This window comes from Spinacia oleracea, chromosome 1 (assembly GCF_020520425.1).
Source record: "Spinacia oleracea cultivar Varoflay chromosome 1, BTI_SOV_V1, whole genome shotgun sequence".
In the NCBI taxonomy this organism is placed as follows: domain Eukaryota; kingdom Viridiplantae; phylum Streptophyta; class Magnoliopsida; order Caryophyllales; family Amaranthaceae; genus Spinacia; species Spinacia oleracea.
Window position 1 is genome coordinate 101,525,365 of NC_079487.1, and position 11,701 is coordinate 101,537,065.

General features: G+C 38.7%; 1 long non-coding RNA gene across 1 annotated transcript; it reads left to right on the top strand.

Moving 5' to 3' along the window:
* Window positions 1-2,651: 2,651 nt before the first annotated feature.
* LOC130466076 (uncharacterized) lies at window positions 2,652-4,208 on the top strand. The gene is made up of 3 exons (XR_008926096.1): window positions 2,652-3,081; window positions 3,273-3,340; window positions 3,979-4,208. It is a non-coding gene; the product is annotated as an uncharacterized lncRNA (long non-coding RNA).
* Window positions 4,209-11,701: the final 7,493 nt, after the last annotated feature.

Below are 11,701 nucleotides of genomic sequence, written 5' to 3' on the forward strand. Positions count from 1 at the left end.
TAATTTTGAAATAAAAGTTTTAATTTTTATGAAATTCGTTCATAAAATTTGCACGCACAAAGCAATGGACGCTACGTGTTACCCTTAAGTGAAGGAAATAATGCCCTTGGTCCAAGTATGCATTCTATGTTAAGTCTAATAAATGCGGTTCAGTATTAATTAACAAGTTAATAATTCAGTGAGATCAAGTGAGCTGAATGCCTAGCTAGAGGCCGCTTCAGTTCAAGTGGAATTAATGATATTAATCCACAGCTTACTCTTGACTGAACCCGTAGGGTCACACAAATAGTACGTAAACGGATCAAGTATTTAATGGCATTAAATACTCCATCTATGAATATTCGGAACCGACGGATCCTGGTTTCAGTGGGAGCTAAGATCGTCACAGGCAAGAAATGAATACTCCGGAAACGATGATATTGCCGGAAACGGAAATATGGATCGTATCGGAAATATAAATATTATCCAAGTCGTAGATGTTGCCGGAAACGGAAACATGGTACGTATTGGAAAATATTATCGGAAATAGAAATATTGTCAGAATCGGAAATATTGCCGGAAACGGAAATATTGTCAGAATCGGAAATATTACCGGAATCGGAAAATAATTCCGGAAACGGAAATATTAAATATTTGTTCGAAACGGAAATTAATTCCGGAATCGGAAATATTAAATATTGTTCGTATCGGAAATGAATTCCGGAATCGGAAAATTTAATCGGAAGCGCATCGTACGAATAAGCATCGGACGAGGCCTGCCGGACGAGGCCCAGAACGAAGCCAGGCCATCGCCCAGCAAGCCAAGCGCGCCGCACAAACAGCCTCGCCAGGCCCAGCGCAAGGCCAGGCCCAGCAGGCTGCGCAGCGCGCACAGCGCGAACAGCACGCGCAGCGCGCAGCGCGCGCGGGCGCTGCGTGGGCTGCTGCTCGCGCGCACGCATGGGGGCCCATCGTGGCTGCCGTGCTTGTGTGTGCAAGTGTTTGTGTTCGTGCACGTTTCCTAAAACATGCAGAGTTCGGTTAATGATTAAATTCCTAATTCTATTTGATAAATTAATTGAATTAGAGTTCTTGTAGGATTCTAGGTTTAATTAATTTGTATCTGAATAGGATTTCGATTCCCTTTCCATACCCCTATAAATATGAGGCTAGGGCTCACAATTTATAAAAAGTTTCAAAGTATTCAAAGTGAGTTTTTGAGAGAAAAATTCAGTCACACATTTGCCTATAAAGTGCCGAAAATAATAGTACCTTAAGGGCGATTCTAGTTGGTCAATCTTAAGGCGGATCCGGACGTGCTGTGGACTATCTACGGAGGGACGACACTTGGAGTCCTAAAGACTTGTTCTTGTTCGGTTCGGGCGCAGCTAGGGAAGGCACGCAACAAAGAGTATGCATCTAAACTATGCTAAATGATTATGTGTAAATAATATGTTTTCCTGGTTTTATGATTTTTCCGCATGATTTATGAATTGTCATATGTATCATAACCTAACAGTGGTATCACGAGCCCCTTATTATTTTCATAATCTAAATTGCATAAACATGGTTAAATATTACAAATTTGCAAGAATTAAAAGGGGTGATTAATTTTCGTAATTGTTAATTAATTGCAAATTGCGTTTATTTAAATTATACGTACGCAGTTTTTCGGCAGTTTCTTCGTTACTCATCCGAATTGAGTGATTTTTGTGTCAATTCCGCATGTAAAAGGCATTCTAAAATTTTGACAAAAATAGTATTTTTCTGCTGTAATACCCCGAATTTTAAAACTTGATTAATTATGCTAAATTATTTTTATTTAGCTTTAAACCGCTTTAAATCCTAATTTCAAACTTTATTTTAATTTACGAAGTTTTATTGCGATTGAATTTTAATATCGTTACATGATTTATTTTTCTGATTTTATAATTTAATATTTTTTTTTTTCGAGCTTAAAATCTTATTTATTTCGAATTTTTAATAAATTCGGAACGTTCTCATTTTATTCGAAAACTAAATTTATTTTATGCTATCGATATTTTATAAAGAATTATTTGAAAATTTGATTTAATTTAAACATTTCTATTTATATCAATTCCTAAATATAGCAAAGAAATTTCTGAATTTTAGCCTAACTAAGTGAAATTACGAAAATGCCCCTGCTCACCCATCACACTCATCTTCTGCTTCTCTTCCACGCATCAACCAAGTGAATGAGCAGCAGATTTGTCTTACTCCTTTGACCCCTTTTCTCCCTTATTCTGTCCAAATTCATTTTCTTGGTCCACAAGGTCATCTTCTACTTCCTCCCTACTCCCTCTAGACTTTTACGTGTAAGTGCAAAACCTTAAAGGTCAATATTTCTTGACAAATGTCACAAGCAACTCACCCATTTGAGATTACTCCTCAAGTGCAAAAGCACCCGGTTTAGTTACTTCTCTCACAAAAGCTTCCATGGTTCATTTTGAGGTTTTGCAAAACCATTAGCATGAGCTCATGGCTTACGTGATTCCTCTCCTCAAAACTCCCTATAAATACTCATGAAACCTGGCCATAAAACTCACCCAACCAAGCACCAAGTCACAGAAAAATAAGCACAAGAAATTAGCTATAATTCCCGTAACTATCCCCTGTTTTGGCGCATCACCACCACCGTCACCACAGCGGCTCTGCCGCCGGCCAACCTGATACAACCACCCTCAAAATTTTCTGTTATCCACCCCTGGAATATGCTCATTCACTACTCACAAATATCAAGCTCGAATTGTAGCATTCCATTGCCGAAACCGAACATTAACTCACGCACAACCTCTTTTCTCTCTCTCCATTGACGCGGACCACTACCGCCCAAACCACCGGCGAAAACCTTATCCGACCACCTGACCACCTCCCTGTTGCCGCCTTGTGCTTCCTCTGCTTTCGTGGGACATACGAGTCATACCCAGTTGCTGCCTTCCTTCCTCCTTCCTTTTCTCTTGGTTCGTGTTCTGTTCATGAAGACCAAGTTTGGTCTTTCAACTTCCTAAATTTTTGGAACTAGTGGGCCTATATTCTAAGTCAAAAGGTCAAACCCAATAACAATCAAGAAAGCCAAGTTGGGTAAGTGATACGGAGTACTCCGTACTTATTTATGTCATGGAACTAAATAAAAGACTTTTTGAATTTTTTTTTTGTTTTGTTAAAAAGTAAGGTTTTACTAAAATCTAGTATTATTAATAAAATAAAGGCTATTAATAAAAGGTTTAATTATAATTTTTTTTTAATTTACTAATTCGGTAATTTATAAATAGACGAATATTCAATTTTGGAGCTCAGGAAGAACGGCCCATCGAACGGGAAGTATAAAATTACGGTTGAGGTAACATCTACTGCTAACACCCACAATCCCCTTATAAAATGTGTTTATGTGATTATGAAATATGTTTATAATGATGTGTTTTTATTGGATTGTGGGATATGAAATGTATTTATGAAGTGTGTTTTATGAATGATGATATTTAAATATGTTTATGAATGATTTTATAAGATGATGTTTACGAGTTATTAATAAGATACGAAACATGATAAATAAAAGTGTAACAGGTTCTGGCAGTTAGTGGGGTTACTATTTTTAGGTCGTGCACGTACCGCCGTACCGCGGGATACCCAACAAGGGAGAGTGCTCCTTGAGGGTTACCGCAAGCTAAAAGAGAAACTATTTAGGTACGGGCGTATGTCCAACAAGGGAGAGTGCTCCTTGAGGACTATCGCAAGGTGGGAGACGTCCCGCAAGGCTAACTTGTCAGTTACCAAGTAAAATGAAGGTTTTATGAAAGATAATGGGATCTATTAAAGTTTCAAGTTATAAGTGATGTTTTATTATAATGCATTTATGAAAGTGTTTTATTATATTCTATTCTCCCTGATTGCAAATTAAATAAAATGAATTGAAATGAATTTACGTTGTTAGGGTAGTATGTTACTGGGCCTCGGCTCACGATGTTGCTTTTGTTTTAGGTACGAAGAAGATCATGGGATGCCTTAGAGTGAGGATGCAACCATCAAATTCACGATCGATAAAGATAACTATGTCTCACTAGTAATAATGGATGTATTAATTAAACTCTAAGTATTAAGTTAGATTTTAATATTTATGTTTAATCAATGTTAGGAATATTTATTAAAGTTCATTTAGATTTCGGTGTAAATATTAAAGAATTAATCGAAGTGAAGTATAATTACAGTTACTCAACAGTAGTCAGTAAATTTAAAAAGGTTATGTCGCCTTGTATTTCCCACGAGGGAGATACGGCAGTGACGCTCCGACTAAATTAGGGTTTCCGCTGCTAATTAAAGGTAATTAACCTAATTAATGGTGTTTAGAAGTCGGGGCGTTGAAGGAAATAATGCCCTTGGTCCAAGTATGCATTCTATGTTAAGTCTAATAAATGCGGTTCAGTATTAATTAACAAGTTAATAATTCAGTGAGATCAAGTGAGCTGAATGCCTAGCTAGAGGCCGCTTCAGTTCAAGTGGAATTAATGATATTAATCCACAGCTTACTCTTGACTGAACCCGTAGGGTCACACAAATAGTACGTAAACGGATCAAGTATTTAATGGCATTAAATACTCCATCTATGAATATTCGGAACCGACGGATCTTGGTTTCAGTGGGAGCTAAGATCGTCACAGGCAAGAAATGAATACTCCGGAAACGATGATATTGCCGGAAACGGAAATATGGATCGTATCGGAAATATGAATATTATCCAAAGTCGTAGATGTTGCCGGAAACGGAAACATGGTACGTATCGGAAAATATTATTGGAAATGGAAATATTACCAGAATCGGAAATATTGCCGGAAACGGAAATATTGTCAGAATCGGAAATATTGCCGGAATCGGAAAATAATTCCGGAAACGGAAATATTAAATATTTGTTCGAAACGGAAATTAATTCCGGAATCGGAAATATTAAATATTGTTCGTATCGGAAATAGATTCCGGAAATGGAAATTTAATCGGAAGCGTATCGTACGAATTAGCATCGGACGAGGCCTGCCGGACGAAGGCCCAGCACGAAGCCAGGCCGTCGCCCAGCAAGCACGCACGCCACAAGCCCAGCGCGCGCCAAGGGCCACGGCTGCGTGGGCCGTGCTGCGTGGGCTGCAGCTCGCACGCATGGGCAGCCCTTGTGGCTGCCGTGTGTGTGTGAGTTTGTGCTCATGCATGATTCCTGAATCTGCAAGAGTCAGTGTATGATTAAATGTCTATTCCTAATTGGATAAATTAATTAAATAGAATTCATGTAGGATTCTAATTCTAATTAATTCGCATCCTACTAGGATTACGATTCCTTTTCCATAACTCTATAAATAAAGGCCTAGGGGTCATAATTTATATACAAGTTTCAAAGTATTCAAAAGTGAGTTTTTTGAGAGAAAATTAAAACACATCTTGCTCATAAAAGTGCCGAATTTTCTAGTACCTTAAGGGCGATTCTAGTTGGTCAATCTTAAGGCGGATCCGGACGTGCTGTGGACTATCTACGGAGGGACGACATTTGGAGTCCTAAAAGACTTGTTCTTGTTCGGTTCGGGCGCAGCTAGGGAGGGCACGCAACAAAGAGTATGCATCTAATTATGCTATATGATTATGTGTAAATAATATGATTCCTGGGTTAATGGTTGTTTCCGCATGATTTATGTAAATGTCATATGTATCATAACCTTACAGTGGTATCACGAGCCCCTTATTATTTTCATAATCTAAATTGCATGAACATGGTTAAATATTACAAATTTGCAAGAATTAAAAGGGGTGATTAATTTTCGTAATTGTTAATTAATTGCAAATTGCGTTTATTTAATTATATGTACGCAGTTTTTCGGCAGTTTCTTCATTACTCATCCGAATTGAGTGATTTTTGTGTCAATTCCGCATGTAAAAGGCATTCTAAAATTTTGACAAAAGTAGTTTTTTTCTGCCGAACCCAGAATTCTCAAATTCGAAGCCTAACTATGACTTTTCGAAGGTTTTAGTTTTTCGGATGCAAAATTTCGTAAATTTAAGATGTTAAATTAAATATTTGCGATTCCTGTTGATAAATCTTGAATTTTTGATTGACCTACTGCATATGTTTAACAAGTTTGAATGCCTAGTCTTGTTAATTATGCAATCTAATTTGTAATTATGATTAATTTGTTGAAAATTAGAATAATTTAGAATTAATTTGATTTTCATAATTAATTGTAATTTAATTAGAAACCTATGATTAAAAACCACCATAAAAATTGTAAATTTACGATAAATTTTAAATTTTTATGACCTAGACTTGAATCCATAACAATCGGAAATCAATTGGATAATAAATTTTCGATTTTTCGCCCTAAAATTATGAAATTAATAATATTTATTAATTTGTCCTTAATTTTAAATATAAATTTTAAATTTTCTTGCGATTCGTTCAAATAACTTGCACGCACGAAGCAATGGACGCTTCGTGTTACCCTTAAGGGGTGTTGTATAATGCGGGCATGCGACGACGAGCAAGGGAGCTCGTCGCCCGTGCGGCACGAATGCAATGAGCAAGGGCGTAGTGCACGAGCGCAAGGCAGCAGCCCTGCCTTGTGTCGTGTACCACGAGCAATGAACGTATGGGCATGGGCGAAGGGCGAGCCAAGGCAGTCGCGTGTGGGCAGCAAGCGAGCTGCGCCACAACGCGCGCTGCCTCGCACAAGTGCGCGCAGCCTCGCGCGCAGCGAGCGCAAGCTCGCGTGCCACGAGCGCTGCGCACAGCATCACTCGCGCGCACAGCGCGCGATGTCGCCCGCCCAGCGAGCGATGTCGCGCACCAGCGAGCGATGGCTCGCGCGCGCGCAGCGAGCGATCTCGCGCGCCAGCGAGCGATCTCGCGCCCCAGCGAGCGATGGCTCGCGCGCGCAGCGAGCGAGCTTGCGCGCCCAGCGAGCGATCTCGCGCGCCAGCGAGCGATGTCGCGCGCGCGCGCTGCGAGCGATAGCTCGCGTGCGATGGGCGCTATGCGGAGGCTTGCGTTGGGACAGCAGCAGCTATGCTACGAGCGCATGGGCTGCGCGCACATGGCCAGCAATGGCTGTGTGCGTACGGCCCATGGGCGTGCAACGCGTAGGGTGTTTGCGTTTCGATTAGATCGTTTTGAATGTTTAATTTGAAAATTTCAGTTCACGTAATTTTAATTAATTTTAAAATTAATAATTTGAATTAATTTCTTGGATTTTAATTTTGAATATTATAATTATAATAAATGGAATTTATTCTAATTATTTTACTAAAATTAAAATCATGAATTAATTTAAATACGACTGAAATTAAATTAAATTTTTGGATTCAATTATAAATTTATATGAGCTTTAAATTTTAATTAAATTTGTATGTTTCCGGTTAGACTAGAAATACAATTTTATGTTTAAAATTAGTAAAGCATATGAATTTATTGGTTTGAGTGGGAGCGCTTTTTAGTCATAAACTCTTGATTAGGTCTACAAATCCTTAAGGTTAAAACAACTCGATTAGAATTAATAAGGACTGAATAATTGGTAGATTATTGGTGCCCTTGATTAATTGCTGCAAATGTTTACGTGATGCATAATGTGTTTTACTAACCAGCTATGTGGGCCATTCATGATAATGAATGGGTGAATGGTATATATTGTATATGTACTGTTTTGCAGGTTATGAAGTGACTAGTATGGCCCAAATAGGATAGAAAATATGGTCTGCGTACCATTAATTTGAATGTAATTGGTCTAAAGTACCAAAGTTATTTTTCAATTCAAATATGGTCTGCGAACCATCAAATAGTTGTAATTAGTTATAGCTTATCCTATTTGAAGAAAATGGTGCCTCCCACGGAGATTTTCAAGACGGACTTTGAAGTCAAAGCTTCAAGATGAAGTCGGGCCATACTAGATCACAAATATCTTATGCATGTTTTAAGTTATTTATTGTTTTAAATATGTCTTAAAATGCATGAGATCATAAGCTTGATTATGTTGCATGATTAAGGATTTTAGTTCACTTAAAATCTAACCAACATAGTAAGAGCCTTAAGTTCCAAACTTAAAAATTGAGTTAAAAGGTGCCATGCCAAAATATACACTTGCTTGGATATCCTTTACATCAATCTAGTAATAGTTTTCGCTCAGCGAGGTGTTACTTATTGGTCCTAAAGGGGCAAGGTACACAAATAATTGTGAGTACATGTTAGTTTTGGTGAAACTCAACGATATAAGTAAGGAGTCCTTTTATGTCGTGGCAAATTCGATAGGTTTACCTAATAAGTTCTTAGACGTACCTATCAACCAAGAATAGTTTCTAGACTATTAGCAAAAGGCTTTTGCTTACCTAAGATGTTCTAGGATTAAGTCGACAAACTGTGCTTAGTTCTTCAATGATTTTAGGATCTTGGAATCATTTTATTCACACCTGCCGGAACACATAACTTGAATAAAATGCTTAATAAACATTGAATTATGCATGTATGCTAGAATTTAAGTTTATTAAGAGAAACTGTGAATGGTTATTTATTTGTTTATTCTTTTCAATTGTAGTTTTTAATATGGCAAACAACAATTCATTCAACATTCGATCAATTCTCGAAAAGGAGAAGTTGAACGGGAAAAACTTCCTTGACTGGCAAAGGAACTTGCAAATAGTTCTTATGCAGGAAGAAAAGGAGTATGTCCTAGATGAGGCGATGCCCGAAGCTCCAGGCGACGGGATCACTCAGGCAGCCCTCAATCGTTGGATTGATGCCAACAAGGATGTGAAATGTCTAATGCTCGCCACTATGAGTGCGGATCTGCAGAAAACGTTCATCAACTCAGATGCTTTCACAATCATCAGTGAGTTGAAGAACATGTTCCAAGATCTGGCTCGAGTCGAAAGATTCGAGACTCATAGGCAAATTCTTGAGACCAAGCTTAAGAAAGGCGAGCCCGTAAGTCCACATGTTCTCAAAATGATTGGACTCATTGAGAATATGAGTCGGCTGGATCAGCAATTTTCTCAGGAAATGGCTATAGACACCATCCTCCATTCTCTTCATAGCGGGTATGATCAGTTCAAACTGAACTACAGTATGAATAGTCTGGACAAAACGCTCACTGAGCTTCACGGTATGCTGAAGACCGCTGAAAAGACGCTCAAAAGTGATAAGCAGGATGTGCTTATGGTGCGTGGGGGCAAGTTCAAGAAATCTGGAAAGAAGAGGAATGCTAAGAAAGGTGGCAACAAGGCCAGCCCAACTAAGCAAACTGGCGCCAAATCTGCAAAGAGGAAGGTCAGTCAACCCACTTCTGAATCCGAATGCTTCTACTGCAAGAAGAAGGGGCATTGGAAGAGAGATTGCTTGAAGCTAAAGGAAGATCAGAAGAACGGAACAGTCGTTCCATCTTCAGGTATTTTCGTTATAGACTGTATACTTGCTAATTCAACTTCTTGGGTATTAGATACAGGTTGTGGCTCACACTTATGTTCCAATCCACAGGGACTAAGAAGAAGTAGAAAGTTAAGCAAGGGTGAAGTCGACCTACGAGTGGGAAATGGAGCACGGATTGCTGCATTAGCCGTAGGAACTTACTATTTGTCGTTGCCCTCCGGGCTAGTTTTGGAACTGGAAGAATGTTTCCATGTTCCAAGTCTTACTAAAAACATCATTTCAGTTTCTTGCTTAGATGCTAAGGGATTTTCCTTTATAATAAAAGACAATAGTTGTTCGTTTTATTTTAAAGAGATGTTTTATGGATCTGCTAGATTAGTCAATGGACTTTATTTATTAGATCACGACAAACAAGTATATAACATAAATACCAAAAAGGCCAAAAAGGATGATTCAGATCTCACCTATCTGTGGCATTGTCGATTAGGCCATATAAACTTGAAACGCTTAGAAAGACTTCAAAGGGAAGGAATTCTAGAACCATTTGACTTAGAGGATTATGGTAAATGCGAATCATGTTTACTTGGCAAAATGACAAAGCAACCTTTCTCTAAAGTTGGAGAAAGAGCAAATGAACTATTGGGTTTAATCCATACAGATGTATGTGGACCAATGAGTACAAATGCTAGAGGTGGTTTCAGCTACTTTATCACTTTCACTGATGACTTCAGTAGGTATGGTTATGTCTACCTAATGAAGCATAAGTCTGAATCCTTTGACAAATTCAAGGAATTTCAGAGTGAAGTAGAGAATCAATTAGGCAAGAAGATTAAGGCACTGCGGTCTAATAGAGGCGGTGAATATCTGAGCTATGAATTTGATGACCATCTGAAAGAATGTGGAATTCTATCAGAATTGACTCCTCCTGGAACACCACAATGGAACGGTGTGTCAGAACGGAGGAACAGAACCTTGCTAGACATGGTCAGGTCAATGATGGGTCAGGCCGAACTTCCATTAGAATTTTGGGGACATGCACTAAATACAGCTGCACTCACTATAAATAGAGCTCCGTCTAAAGCTGTCGAAAAGACTCCATACGAATTATGGTTTGGAAAGCCTCCAAATGTGTCTTTTCTTAAGATTTGGGGATGTGAAGTATACGTCAAACGATTAATTTCAGACAAACTTCATCCAAAATCTGACAAATGTATCCTTGTGGGCTATCCAAAGGAAACAAAGGGGTATTACTTCTACAATACATCTGAGAACAAAGTGTTTGTTGCTCGAGATGGTGTCTTTTTGGAGAAGGATCACATTTCCAAAATGACAAGTGGGAGAAAAGTAGACCTCGAAGAAATTCGAGTCGAACAACAAACTCTAGAGAATGCTCAAGATGACATTCAGGATGAAACTCAGAGATCTTTAGAAGAATCTGGTGAGAATCATGGTCAATCTAGAAATGTTACCCCGCGTAGATCGCAAAGATATAGATCTCAACCGGAAAGGTACTTAGGTATTTTGACGAACGAGAGCTATGACGTTCTATTACTTGAAAGTGATGAACCTGCGACTTACAAGCAAGCTATGACGAGCCCTAGCTCCAAGCAATGGCAAGAAGCCATGCAATCTGAATTAGACTCCATGTCTGAAAACCAAGTATGGGATTTGGTCGATTTGCCAGATGGCTACCAAGCCATTGGAAGCAAATGGGTTTTCAAACTGAAAAAGGACAAGGATGGGAAACTTGAAGTTTTCAAAGCTAGATTGGTTGCAAAAGGTTACAGGCAAGTCCACGGTGTGGATTACGATGAAACCTTTTCACCAGTTGCAATGCTAAAGTCTATTCGAATAATGTTAGCAATCGCTGCATATTACGATTACGAAATATGGCAGATGGATGTCAAAACTGCTTTCTTAAACGGCGTTTTAACAGAAACTGTGTTTATGACACAGCCTGAAGGTTTTGAGGATCCAAAGAATGCTAAAAAGGTATGCAAGCTAAAGAAATCAATCTACGGATTGAAGCAGGCATCCAGGAGCTGGAATATACGTTTTGATGAAGCAGTCAGTGACTTTGGTTTCATCAAGAACGCAGACGAATCTTGTGTATACAAGAAGGTCAGTGGGAGCAAAATTGCTTTCCTAGTATTATATGTCGACGACATATTGCTTATCGGAAATGACATTCCTATGTTGAACTCTGTCAAGATTTGGCTTGGGAAATGTTTTTCGATGAAGGATCTAGGAGAAGCACAGTACATATTGGGCATCAAGATTTACAGAGATAGATCTAAAAAGATGATTGGACTTAGT